Genomic DNA, 15,462 nt, shown 5'->3' on the forward strand with positions numbered 1-15,462 from the left:
TCACCCCGACTGAGGAGCTATCAACAGCTGATGGATTCTGGAGGAGAGTTAGTTTCCTTTAATAGTGTGTGGCCCCTGGGGAGCAAACCATGCTCCAGTGGATGGCCCCACACCAACGAGTACATATGATGCACAAATTATACTCCGCGGATTTTTTTGGTTTTAAAGACGACACAATTTTGGGATGATGTAGAGTCTGCACAGGGGATCTGGGAAGTTTTGAGGAGGAGAAGAGGTGAATGTGGTCAAAATGTATTATGTGCATTATTAAAATGTCAAAGAATTAAAGTATTATATTTTAAATATCACATCTGTTCTTGCTCACCATTGTTTCTCTGTTGATGGATTTATAATATTCCACCTGAGGAGATAAACTAGGCTTGCTTCTATTTTACATAGAAGTGAACGTGTGGGCATGTGTCTAGAGGCCATGAGGTATGCTTCAAAGGCTCCCTAGGATAAGGATGCCCTTGAAAGAGAAGGGAAGGTGGAGGCCATGCTTTCCTTTTAGCTTTGGAACCAAACCAATGGGCTTAAACTTTAAGGGTTCCTGCTGAATCCCTAGCTCTTGTTTCTGGCTTCTTAGACCAGTAAAGTGTTAGTTACTTTTCTATTGGTGTAAAGAGACACCCTGACCAATGCAACTTATAGAAGAGTTTATTGCGGGCTTACAGTTTCAGGAGGTGAGTCTATGACCATCCTGTCTGGGATCACACCAGCAGGCAGGCAGACATAGTGCTATAGCCAAGGACTTGCATCCTTAACCCTAGTATGAGGCAGAGAAAGATAACTGGAAATGGTATGGGGTTGAAACCTCAAAGTACACTCCCAGTGATGTACCGCCTCCAGTGTGTCCACACTCCTAATCCTTCCCAAATTGTCCCACCAACTGGGGACCAAGCATTCAAATTTATGAGTTTATTAGGACCATTGTCATTCAAAATCATTAAGTTACCTTTCACCCATTTCAACCAAATCACACAGCCACCTTCAATGTATCAGGATATGGCAACAAGACAGACGTGTCTCCCTCAAGGAGCTCTTGTATACAGTGAGCAAGAATAGACACTAGGCACAAAGGCCAACTCTGATGCCAGATGATGCTCAATTCTCTGAAGAGGAGCATAGCTAGAAAAGGCTGGTGTGGAGGTGCAAGTCTTGAGTGTCTGAGAAGAGAGAAGGGAGCCACAGAAAGAGCTCTGGTATCTAGGATGTTCATTTGTGACACAAAGAGATGCATTTCAAGTTCAGCCTCATGGCACAGACAGAGGGCCCAGCACTGGGCAAAGACATCGTCTACAGAAGTAGTCTCCTGCCATGTTAGTGGCATTTTGGATAAGGACAGACCAATCCATGACAATGGTCTTGCAATGCTACATTGATGGTTTACGAGTCCTGTCACTGAGTGCCATGGTAGCCACATATCTTTTCTCTGTCCTACAGTGCGCTCATTACCTTACCTAAAAAGAAATGTCACAGGAGACAGTGCAGTTCTACCAGCAAGCTGTGGCTCTCATCCTTACCAGTCGTTTGCCCACATCATCTTCTCCCATACCTGACTAAATCACGTGTGGTTTTGCGCTTAGGGAGGCATTGTCATACTTTATACATCCCACATAGCCGAGATGTGCAGGGGGGCTGTACCACGTCGGAATGCATGTGCACACACTCGTGCCTGCGCAACGAAGTCACCTAGGAGCACATTCTCTAGAATGTGAACTAGTTGATGGCCACATGGTTGTGACCTTATCATCTGAGCTAAGCAGGGGCTTTGACAGATAAGCATGCCTGGAACCTGCAGCTAGCAGTTCGCCAGGCCACTCTTCCGCTGTCTGTGGCCGCTGCTCCTTTGAGTGTGGGAGCAGAGTGAGCTGCCGTTCAGGCTGTGGTGGAGCCCATGTGTGACTTTAGGAGTCCCTGGTGACTTTAGGAGCATTCTGCCAATACTATTGGTACCAGGCTAAAGGATACAGATGCACTCAATGTGTTCCCCCTTTAATGACTATGCTGGGGCCCTAGCTTGCTTAAATGATGTGCCATCTTTTTCCTGTGCCTACCACAGTAGCAGCTTCCCTGACAGAGAGGAAGGCTGGGTTGGAAGTTGTGGTTGTCTCCATGGCTCCCAAAGCTTTGAATGGTAGCATTCCTGACCCCGAAGGTCCCCATGGCAGTATCAACTGTAGCCTCAGCCACACAGTTCTCACAGACGCACAGGAGCTTTCAGTCAACCCGTGGTGGTTGATCCGGGTATCATCACGACCACAACTGCTGTTTTAGAGACTTTGTTCTGCTCACAGAGGCTCCGCACCAGTTCTGAACACTCAGATTTTGTCCCTGTTATGAGAGACACAAAGACTGTTCTGGCTGCTGCTCCAACAGAGTTCTGCTTCAGTAGACTCTGTTACAGTCACGGTCACTGCAGATACCAGTGGGTGCCTTGAAATGACCCTGAAATGAGGCCACCTACAAATGATCCACAGTTGCTCAGGACCTAGTCACAGCAAGTGTCAATATGATTACAGAGTAACCCTTCCCTCTCTCCTGTTAGCTACTGTGCCCCTGGCTGAACAAGCAGCCTTTGTCTCACTGGCTTAGAGTTGGTTGGGGGAAATCTCCCCCTGTCCATTGGCTGCCCTGCCCTTGTGCTGCAGTAAAACTTCACGTAAGTGGCCTGTTGTGGGATGAGTTGGAAACCTGAAGAGCAGGTAACTTCTGATGTTGCCAGCCCCAGGGATCAGCCAACAGCAACTAAAGTGAATCTAGAGAGTTCCAGAGGCTGGTTGGGAGCAGACTGTGGGGAGCTGAGTCTGAGGAGAACTGGGTTTGTAAAGAACTTCAGACCTGCTGAGGGGGTAAGAGCCATGACTTCAGAAGATACAAGACTGAAGAGCCAATACTAGGGGAGGTGAGGAGCTCCTGGGAGCTGAGAGCTGCAAGCCCTAACTGCAGGAAGAGTTCCAGAAAAAAACCCTGAGAGTAACTGGCTCCAGAGCTGAGCAGTTGTACCACTGTGAGAACGCAGTGTCTTGATGCTGAAAACACAAAACTGCTGGAGTTCAGAGAGCCATGCTTTGCCTGGCTGGGACTTCCGTCTACACAGAGGAGAACCGTCAGCCATGCTGTAGCATTTTGACTTGAGGGTCTTCTACGATCTGGATTTTGAACTTGGTTCTTTCCCACGCTACTGATGTTTGGTCTCTTTCTTGTTGGCATCAGGAACCAGCTTTCACCTCCAAACCCAATGGTAACACCATCCATAAGCAACAGGGACCGGTACATCTGTTGCCATGGTAATGGCCATACATTCCCAGAGTCCATTTGGTTTATGCGAGCAGTTACGTCATAGTTTAAATAAAAGGCAGACCCTTCCTGCCCCCTTCTCTTTTTCCTTCTTTATCATCCCCCCCCCTTGTCTCCATCGTCCTCAATAAACCTCTTCCACGTGGAACTCTATTGGCCTGATGTGGTCTGTTGAGCTGTGAGCCACGATTCTATCACAACAGTTCCAGGGCTGTGCCTTTCTGGAACATGGTCCATTGTTGGGACCCACTCTAATGATGAGGAAAAGTTTACAAAGGCTATGACCTTGATCCGAATGACATCTAAAAGATTTGCTTCTTCAGAACAAATATCCTACCTAAGAAACGATTCATCTGCAAGTATTCAAAATAACTGAAAAGTGGGGACTCCTAAAGATATTTGCATGAAGTCATTTATGGTAGCCTTTTGGGGGCACCTCACTGATGAATGAGTTGTCAAACAGAGTGGGGTCTATCCACACAGTGGCCTTTAACTCAGCCTTCCCAGAGGAGACTGCTCTGATGTGGGCTACATCACAGGCTAAACCTTGAAGACAATATGAAACTAGAACCATTCAGATAAAAAGACCAAGTTCCATACAAACCCACCTACATGAGGTAGTTGGGAGTGTGAAATTCACAGAAGCAGAAAGTCAAGTGTGGGTTCTAGGCACTGGAAGAGAGGGCGGTGAGGGTACCATGTAATGGGCAAAGACTTTCAACTCTGTAAGAACAGGGGTTCTGTGAGTGACTATAATTCCCTTGAGATGTGTACTTAGCATGGTTCTGTATGTGTGTGCATGGGGGGAGTGAGGAAGGAGGGAGAGAAGGAGAGAGAGAGAGAGAGAACTTGTATGTGTGTCAAACAGACAGACAGAGAAGGGAGGAAGGGGGAGAGAGGGGGAGAGGGAAAGGAAGACCAGAGGAAGGTTTTGCTAATCCTGGAGGGTCTGAGGCATCAGAGGTCCTGTCAGTAACACATTCACTCAGAAAGTCTCCTCTCAGGGATGCACTTGAATTTGGCTTTAAGGAGCCTCAGCTTTCAAGTATTGCAGTTGCTTGTGGGAAGAGAGGGCCAGGTATGGTTCTCCTGGGTCACCCAAGAGCACTCTGTGCTTCTCGACTCACTGTTCCTAGAGAGCCTTTGAGCAGAGACTCCTTGCTTTCCTTCCTCCCCCACCCCCCTTTTTTGTTGCTATTAACTTATCAAATACCTACCTACTGTGTTCCCTCTGCTCTTCCAGACACTGGCCAAGGCATGCAGTCTGTTGCACCGGTCTGTGTTCTGATTGGTACAGCCATGCCCCATTTTGATCGCCACCCAACAGAATGAAGCTGACAGACACAAAGCTGAACTGCACAGCCCAAGCCTGGGAGCTCAGGTAGCAGGTCCCGTCTGGGTCGCTAAGAAGAGCAAGTGACAAATGCTCCCTGGAATCGACAGCTAGTGGGGCCTTGGGTTCTGAGAGCTCCAAGAGACTGTCAAGAAATCCTTCTCTTCCCTAAAATAGCAAACATTTGCTCGGAGCCCTGACACTGCTGGGTGGCTGGAATTTGGCCCTGTGTTTATTTTCACGTCTGTGTGATGCTAGATGGTAGTCATCACTGGTCGACTTTTAATGAACCACTTTAGTGCTGGCTTTGAAAGCTACCCAGATGGGAGGGGCAGGCGCAGGGTTTTATAGGATGGTCCTGGCCTCCAGCAGCTGCCTGGGACTGGCCTTGATAGGAGGCAGTCCATCTGGGAAACCTGCTCCCATGAGATTGTACATCTCAGGGCTTGCTTCCTGCCATGGAGAAGTAGAACAGGAATGAAGCCTTTAAGTGGTTCAAGACATCCTCACTGGAGTTCTTTGGCAGCTCCAAGGAGGCACAGCATGAGCAGGAAGGGCACCTCCATGGTCCTAGTGACTTTCCTTCATTCTGTTGTGGGCTTTGTGCCGAGCACAGAGCGCTACCCCCAGAGTTTGGGGATAACAACTTCCAGACTGAGCTCCAGCTCAGTGATGCGTCATACTCCTGCCTGAGCACAAGGGAACCTGTAAAGACATAGGAAGACATTCTCAAGCCGGGAGGGTTGGGTGAAAAGATGGGGAAATGCCGACAGTGGAACCTGGGCACCTGAAGCCAGACTGCCTTTTCTATGACAACTCTTCACCTGCGTATGCACTGTCTAAAAATTTTTTATAAGGTTTTTGTTTATTTGTCTGTTCGTTTGATACAGAGCTTCTCTGTGTAGCCCTGGCTGTCCTAGAACTCACTGTGTAGATCAGGATGGTTTTGAACTTACAGAGATCCGCCTGCCTCTGCCTCCCCAGTGCTGGGATTAAAGGGGTGTGCTGCCGCACCTGACTTTAAAATTAATTTTTTTTTAAAGAAAGAAAAGGTGATGCCTACAAAATAAATTTACGGACAAGAAAACAAACTTACTTGTAATATCAGAAGGAAACGCAAACTAAATTACCTCATCCAAATAAAGGCTCTCTCCCTGAAAACAAAGTCAAAGCATTTTGGCAAACATGTTGGGGAGAATGGGGTGGGAGAGGGAAGGAGATGTTTGGCCTTCTGACCCACCCACCAGTTGAGGGGATTTCTTAGGGAAAACTTACTCCATAGCTATCACTGACACACTCAGGAGAGAGGAAAACCTATGCAAAGCTGAGCACAAAGTGGATTTGGAGAGCAACAAAGACGGTCAGCTGTGCCGTGAAGTCAGGAGTGGGGCTGGGGGAAGACACACCCTCTTTCTAACTGTGCTCTCCTGGTTGCAGTATTAGACCATTGTCATTCTGTGTCAAATAGAGAAACTGAGGCTCCAAGCCATTAGGAGACTTATCGGCAGAATGCTTTACACACGCTATGCTTTTAGAAGGATTGCCCTGCCTCTACTCAGAGAGCACCAGACAGTAAGAGGCTAAGAACCAGAGTGTGCAGATCCCATGGAGGCTGGGATGAGCAAGGGGGTGGGGGTGGGTTAAAGTGATTGTGAGTATGCAGATGACGTAGTCTGCTCTTCAAGGACAGGGTACGTGTGCTCTGAAGGAAAGAGCATCACTTTTGCTGTCAGCAGAGCTGAGCTTTGTCTTCTACAAGCTACATGACATCAAGAGACTTTGAGTGTGTGCATGCACAGGCACATATACCCATAAACACCACACACACACACACACACACACACCACCACCACCACCACCACCACCACCACCACTACACACATATACACCCACACATACACCACCACCACCACACACATATACACCCACACACACATATGCACAAACCACACACATACACACACCCACACCACACACACATACACACATACACACATATCACACACACATAACCCATACAATATGCACCACATACACATACACACATATCACACACACATAACCCATACATATACACCACACACACATACACACATATCATGCACACATAACCCATACATATACACCACACACATGCACATGTACACATATACCACACACACACACACACCGCATACACACCCACACGAAAGCTAGGAGGATATTCACATAGAGGAAAAGTGTCAGCAGGTTGAGAAGTGTGAGCACGTGATCAAACCTTATGATACAACCCTATATGATGAAAATGAAACCCATTATCCTTTGTGCTTTAAAACTCTTTGAAAAAACAAACTCTGTTCTTTGAAATCCTACTATGTGACCAATGAAGGCCACCCACACAGCAGCTGGACCCTCCCAAGAAGCTGCTGCCATTCTCCATCTTGCTTATGAAGAGGAGAGAAGACAGAGGAAGAAAACCAGCCCACAGTCACAGCTGAGGGACCTGGATGTGCAGGTTCCAGGACCCACGTTCCGAACCAACATTCCCCTACTCCTGGTGGTAACATGGGCAGCCAGGTCTTCCTCACTAGTGATGTCCCACTGTGGGGTAAGATATCCAAAGCTTTATCTCAAAAGAGAAATCACCCCAGTCCTCATGTGGATATCATCATTAGCCTGTGGGCAGCTTTAGAGATTTTTCTCCCCTTTGATAGTCAACGCTCTAAAATTAAGATCTATTTACACATAACAGCCTCTTTTCCCTGTACACCCTAAGCTCAAACTGAACGTCTGGCTAAAGCCTGTCAGTCCCTAGGTGAGCAGGAAGCACCTGGCTGGTGTCTGTTCTCCGCAGGCTTCACTCATCCTTGGTCTCTTCCTTCCTGCCACCCCTCAGGGCTTGCTCAGTGGCGGTTCTAAGCCCGGGTTTGCACTCAGTGCTTGCCTGAGGACATGCTGGTCTGTGGACATAGCTAAGTCAAATAGCTCAGTGGTGTGTTTCTATCACTCAAAGGTCAGAGTGTTCTGGAGAGAGGAAACCCACATACCTGCGTAGGATGTTGTGAAGGCTGCTCCTTGTCAGCTTGGCGTCAGCAGCATCTTTGTAGTGTACAGTGTTTGACTGAGCACCGGAAATGGACACATAGGCATCCACGCTTGCTTCTTTTCTATGTCGTGTTGGACACATTCCTATGCAGGACTGTGGATTCAGACTCAAAGATGAGAGAGAGAATGCTAGTGAGCATTTCCCCAACAATGGAACAGCCGAGCATCTACAAAGATGTAGCATCATATACTGTCTGTGTACGAAGTCTGTGTTTTCCGGAAGCCCTCAGCTAGGAGGAAGCTGAGCAGTAAATGAGTGTTTGAAGAAAAAATCAACTGTGAGAGAAACCTTGAGTAGGCACCGCTAAGTGGAGAGGACTCAAATCTACGGTGATGACAATACAAATGGGGGACATTTGAGGGGGACACACGGAACCTGTCCTCTGCACCCTCTAAAGAGCGTCAGGGGATAGGCTCCCCCATCTTTCTTCCCCTACATTTCAGAAACCTGGGTTGGAGTGCGGTGTGCTGGGGTAAGAGCTTGCCTCCCTTAGGAATGTTTTGTTGTCCTCACGGGCCCTCGAGGAAACAAGGCTCTCGGAGCTCCAGACAGGAAATGAGTACAGCATACAGTTGGGGGAGGGGGAGGGGGAGGGCAGAAGGCAGGGTACATGGGATGGCTGTCACAGATGACAGGAGACAGCAGAGATGGAATGAGCCAAGGGAGGAAAGCCACAGCGTGTGGAAACCAGTCACACTGCATATAACGCGGGGCCGGATGACGGCCGGGCCAAGCGCTGAGAAAGGCATTGTTAGGCAGCTTTACCCTATGAGCACTTCACTTACTCAGACCTATGTGGTGATGTTCATCCCTGTACGTAGCCTCTTGGCCTCTTCCAGAAATATAGCGAACCCAAGATGGCCAAGGCCTTTGCTGAACGACACGGCATATCATGCCGTTCCAAGGCTTTTCAAATCGTTCTTCTATTGATTAAACTCATGCTTTGATCACTCCATGCAATCTAATACATTCTGGTTCCTCTGCACCCTGTTATTCCCCTCCCCCACCCATCATACTCCCACCTCCCTAAAGTTCCTCTCTGCGTTCTTATGCCTCGTCTTGCGACTCACCGATTTTAACTAGGGTCAACCACGTGCTATGTGATTTGGAGCTGGCCATTGGTGCACAGTTGGCTATGCAACTGAAGACGGTGACTGTCACTCTTCTAGAATCTACTAGTTATCAATAGTTCAGCAGGGTGGGGCCCGGCCCACCAGTCCCTCCCTGACCCATGACTGATGGTAGACAGGTCCAGTCTCATGAGAGCCCGACGCTGGCAACCACAGCTGCTCTGAGATCAAACTTGCAATGGCCGTGCCGTGCCCTGAAGATGACATTTCACACTCCTCCCGTCTTCCGGCTCTCATATTATTTTGCTCTCTCTTCCATAGTGATCCCTGGGTTTTAGAGAGGGTGGTAAAAGAACAATCACCCTGCTCAGGGCTGAGCACTCTCGGCTGTCAGTCCTTAGGCTGTGAGGAGCCGAGAGGCAAGGCCTTCACTACTGCTCACTGTGTGGGGCTGCACTGAAGTCCTTAATGAGTAGCACATTCTAAACTAACCACTACAAGTCTAGCAGAGAGATACAGTTGACTGCGGCTGTCAAGTGCTCTGCCATCTATAAAGTTGAACGCGCTGGACTTTCACATGATTGGCAGGGAACTAGATTTGTCTACAGGAGCATTGGCATAAGCGAGAGGCACATCACATATTACAGCGATGCCACCGGGTCATAGGAAGTTTTCCATTCCATTAATAATCCAGTGGGACGGGCTGGAGAGATGGCTCAGCGGTTAAGAGCACTGGGCTGCTCTTCCAGAGGTCCTGCGTTCAATTCCCAGCAACCCCATGGTGGCTCACAACCATCTGTAATGAGATCTGATGCCCTCTTCTGGTGTGTCTGAAGACAGCTACACTGTACATAAAATAAATAAATATTTAAAATACAAACAAAAATAATCCAGTGGGACCCACTATCACACACTAATCCTGCCCCCCAAAACCTCCAAGAACACAAGGACTTAGGCTGAGTGGAACAAATGTGCTTAGCAAAGTATCCTCTCTCTAAAGAGTGTTTTGCCCTCTACACAATAGAAATAAAACTAAAACTTAGCCTGAAAATTGTGGCAAGGAATTAGAGAGGTGCCGTATATCCCGTGTCCTGTTTTAGTATTTAGATGTAGTTGGACTGGTGGTGAAGGAGGAGGAGGGTGAAGTGAAGAGGAGGAAGAAGAAGAAGAAGAAGAAGAAGAAGAAGAAGAAGAAGAAGAAGAAGAAGAAGAAGAAGAAGAAGAAGAAGAAGAAGAAGAAGAAGAAGAAGAAGAAGAAGAAGGAGATTGGAATCCTGCTAGACAGGGTCTTTCTTTGGAGCAGATCCTGATCAAGGGAAAAAGAATTGTGCCATCAAGTTTTGCATTGTTTTGTTTTTCCTGTGAGAACATCTCAACGGGACACATGGATTGCTGGCTTCCTAACAACCATGCCCTAAGGCCACCATTTTCCTTGCCTTTATTTGGTCTGTGGGTACAGGGAACATTCTGCTCTGTTGGCCAGAAGTCAAGACTGTGGGAGTAGAGAGCAGCTCTGGGCACTTGGCCGCTTGCTGGGTTGGGTACCAGCCAGTGAAGAGCAGCCACGGCCCATCAGTTCATGGGCAGCAGAAGCCCTCTCCCACTTGGCTCCATGCATGAATGCACCATGAGAATTTGCTCGGGGCTTAACCTGGGGTGCAGTGGAAGGGGGGAGGGAGGCAGCAGGGGGTTTCACTACCTTGAATGGAGACCATCAGTGAAACTAGCATGGCTTCTTCTGGACAGAGCTCCCTACTGGAGATGAAGCTTTCTCTTTGTGGGGTTTTGACTTGACTCACAGTTATTTCCATTGATTTTTGGAATAACGATATTTTCCAGTTTCTATATTTGATGCACCAGCCTCTGTGGTCTTGCTGAGCCTAGAGTTGACTCTGGATAGAAATAAAAGGAACACTTTGGGAGGGTGAGAAGGGAAAGAACCCTTATTGTAGAGTTCGATCGACACCTCTGCCATCAAGGACATGAGATTTGAGCACAGTCAGGAACTGGTCAAGGCCACCCTCCATGTACCAATGAAAATATGCAACTTTCTAGGAAGTTCACCAGAGAAAACCATTTACAGAGCAAGGACCCTTGTGCAGCTCTGGCGGCTCCTGGTCTTATCACACCAGATTATAATTCTAGCAAAGGCAGCTTCACTTATCAGCAGATGATAGTGGAGGGGGAAGTGGACTTTAGCAGCTTTTGAGATGTAACTTGAGAGCCACCAAAATGACACATATACCAGGACTACTTGGGCGTGCTTTCCTTTTGAGGAGCCCTTACCTACACTTAGGTATGTCTTACTCTCTGTAACTCTATTTTTCTTAAGAACCCCACATCCACACTTTCTTTCTTTTGACTGCCCCCGTCTCTTAACGTTCATGCTCAACTCAACGCTACTTTAATAAAGTTGGCCATGCCAGACAACTGTGGACAAGCCCTCCACCCAGAGCTGCTAAAACCACCCCACCAGCAGATCCATGGCTGATTTTGTTGCCTGGCTCCATGTACGTTAAAAATACATTTTAAAAAAATCTACCTTTTTCTCCTCCTCTAGTCTGAACCCGAAGGGCCCACCAGGGCAGACTGTCCTTGTCCAGGAAGCTTGAAGTAAAGACATCTTCTTTTATGACATTCATTTTCATATTCATCTCATTCCCTGACCAGAAGAGGCACAGCAACATTTATAATAAAACATCGTCTGGGCAGTGAAAAATCCCCAATAAATACAACCTGGGGATTAATATTAATTCAAGCACACTGGGGAGAGAGAGAGAGACAGACAGACAGACACACACACACACACACACACACACACAGAGAGAGAGAGAGAGAGAGAGAGAGAGAGAGAGAGAGAGAGAGAAACAGACAGACAGACACAGAGACAGACAGAGCAAAATGGGACTTAGGGAAAAAGACAGAAATGTCTTTACTAATTCATCATTTTTATTTGTGACTATTAATCGGGTCTGGTTTGTTACCTTGCTATTGTGCCAAATTTAATTCTTTAGGTAAACAGAAAGTTATGTTACAGAGGAAAAAAAAGTAACAATAGAGTATTTCAGTTTTTTTCTTTTAACATAATTGTCTTTCACTTTGTACCATATTAACAGTGATAGAAGTAAGAGCTTGATTTATTCCAAATCAGTTTTATAGGCCTTGGAGGCACAGCTAAGTCTTGTTTTTTTTTTTTTTTTTTTGTTTGTTTGTTTGTTTTTATCTTAACAGAAATGAAATGGGACTCCGGTGGGAGTCTCTGTGATATTGTCTGATTTATTTTTCAAAACACCATGTAGCTATAATACAGGAAACCTCAAATACTCATTGGATCAAGAATTGTCAACTATGAAGGAACAGAGCGTCATAAATATTATTGCTAGAGACAGATGTGTTTTGTGTCACTTATAAAGGAGAATTTGCCCCAGTCTCTGACTACAGTAAATGAGGTTAAAGTTCCTTTAAAGCTGTCAGTCTTCTGGGCATGGCGCAGGGCCATTTCGAGTGTTAAAAATCACTGTGCTTAACATTTTTAGTATCATCAGAGAATCCGGTTGGTTGCACACATTCACTATCACCCCCACCTTTTTAATAGGAAAAAGTTGCTGAAGAGTTTGAATTTAAAACATAAATATCTGGGGGTCCTGGGGAGGGGCTGGAGAGGTGGCTCAATGGTTAAGAGCACTGGCTACTCTTCCAGGAAACCTGGGTTCGGTTCACAGTGCCCACATGTTTGCTCATAGCTACCGGTAACTCCCATTCCAGGGGATCAAATGCCCTCTTCTAGTCAGCTCAGGCAAAGGCACACACAAGGTACACCCCCACACACACACATACACACCACACACACAACCACCCACACACCTACAAACTCCCCATACACATACAACCCCCACACACCCCCTCACAACTCACACACACACCCACACCCCCCACACCCACAACCACATACAAACTCCCCACACACACCCACAACCCCCCACTCTTTTCCCCCACAAAACCCCCCACACCCACACATACACACCCCACACACAACCACCCACACACCCACAAACTCCTCATACACACACACCCCACACACACCCCCTCACAACCCACACACACACCCCACATCCACAACCACATACAAACTCCCCCCACACATCCACAACCCTCCACTCCTCCCCCCCACACAACCCCTACACCCACACATAAACACCCACACACATACCCACAACCCCCACACACACCTACAACCCTCAACACCCACACATACACACCACACACATACCCACAACCTCCCACATTTCCCCACACACCCACAACCCTCCTTCCCCACACACACAAAGAAAATTCCCATTGGGAAAGGGAAGAAGCACTGAACACTGCACAGAAAGAAGAACCAGAACGAATTTGTAGAGAGACAATGCCAACATTCACAGTCAACAAAACACTGACCAGGTCTGACTGTGCTCAGCTTCCCAGATCAGAACAACCATCGCCAGACACTGCAGGTTGCTGAAGGGAAGCCCGTTTGGAGGATGACTACCCCATGAGCATGCTTGCGCTACCTTCAAACTTCCGTGCCTGAGCACATGTGTCAAGGGAAAGCCAAGTGGGGACACCCAAGTGGCCTTTGTGTGGGACAGCCAGCCCGGAAGTGTGTGACTGAAAATAGCAGAGGCAAAGCTTAGACCAGTGTAAGCCTTGACACCATCCGTGAGTGCTGCTGTAACCAAATGTGACAGATCCGATTATTTAAAAGAAACAGGTCCTGAGGGCTGGAGAGTCCAAGGTCAAGGTCTACCTTTGCTATCTAGGGAGGGCTGCTGTCTGCATTCAAGATGGCGGTTACAGGGCGTTCTCAGACAGCACGTAGGAGGCTACTTTGTGGGACCCCTCTCTGAGACACCAACCATTTGCAAGCATGCTGCCTTTCTTTCCGATTTACCTCCTAAAACACTGCAAACCAAGTAGCAGCGAACTAAACACAATGACTTGCACAGAGTTCATAGAATCCGACCCTTTCCTTCAGGAATGGCTAGCCTGGGGACCCAGATGTGTCCTCCAGACTCCCGCTCTCCTTTCTACTACTTGCCATCATGGGGTAACCTGGGCAAACATCTCACTCAACGATTTCAACAGGCTGTTGACAAGATTCCCATTGGCTAATCTTGGACCATGTGATCACCCTTAAGATGTGCCATGTGGCCAACAGGATGTGGTCCTCTGATTGACTGAACATCACATCTGCCCCTGCGGCCAAGGTCTGGAGCTACATATGACTAAGGCACAGAGGCCGTGCTCCCCAAGAAGACTGGGCTGCTGGCAGGATGAGGTACGGAGGGCCCTAGGACAGAGTCACAGAATGTTTCTGTCAGCAGACAAACCAGAAGGGCTTACTGGAGGCAACCCTTTGCTCCTTCGTTGCTTTCTGATACACGGCAAGGGGCGCGGATGCTTCTCTCACAGCTGTGGGCCAAAGGACAGATTCCATTCACCGTTAAGTCAGTGAGGAGTTTTTGGTAGTCCTAAAAAGTGGAAAACAGGTGAGAACTCTTCATTCATCTTCCCCAAGTGATCACCTGGAACCAAACGGATGAAGAATGGTATTCACAGTTACAAATACTCAGAAATTCCACCCGCCAAACCCTCCTATGATGGGCGCTGGGAAGGTCCTGGGTTCCTGCTCGTTCTGGGATCTCCTGATGCTTTTAATAACAAATGGGTCTGGACAGTTCTTCTGGCCAGGCTTCAGTGATGTGAGCTGCATTCTGTCTCTCAAATTCCATCTCAATTTCCTGTGGAATTCCTCCCCCTCCCTCCTTCCCTCCCTCTCCTCCTTCTCTCCCTCCCTCCCTTCCCCTTTCCTCCTTCCCTCCCTCCCTCCCTCCCTCCCTCCTTCCCTCTCTCTCTTTGGATTTTAAAAATTCCTTTTCCCCAAGCCTAAATCTGCTTCTTGGCTATTTATAAGATGGGAGCCGCCCAGAGGTGGACTAGTGTTTCAAACAAACAGACCAGTTTTGTCCCCTTCCTTCATTGAATGTGGAATGAAATGCACCCAGACCCAGTTTAGCCCCTAGAGGATGTTGGTAGCAGCCGTCAGAATGTTCCATGACAAGCAAGTAGACAGACCAACTCAAATGAGCCCAGAGGTTGCAGGGATTTATTGACTTGTGTAACTCAATTTGTAGAAATGTTAAGGTATCGGGGGTGGTTTGAACGGATCTCCACACTGTACAGCTTCTCTCTAGAGGGGAAAGGGATTTTTGTCTTCTTTGCACAGAGATGTACTTGGTTCTTGAAACAGCATCTAGAAAAATATTTTTGAATGGACACACTTATCCCACCCCCCGTAGGTTGCTTTGGTCTTATGCAGTACAGAGCAGTAGCTAGGTAAGGTTTCTCTACCCTCCCCCACTCCATCATGGCTCCTGTGGGCATCCACTGGCTTTATTGTCCAGTTAAATCTTTGCTAAATGTGTCAAGACCAAAGCCTCTGTAGCTTCAAGAGGCAAGGATGGTGTCGTGTCTGTCTTTAGATATCCTTCTGTCCCATGCAGAGAGAGCCCCTGACAATCCCACAAATGACCAGCTGCCTCCCAGCCAGCAGGAACACGAGCTAAAGCCAACTGCTAGTCCCTCTGGCCTGTGCATTTTCAAACTGGGAGCAAAACCCTTCCAAACCATAAATG

The sequence above is a fragment of the Micromys minutus genome (genome assembly GCF_963924665.1).
Source record: "Micromys minutus genome assembly, chromosome: 31".
Lineage (NCBI taxonomy): Eukaryota > Metazoa > Chordata > Mammalia > Rodentia > Muridae > Micromys > Micromys minutus.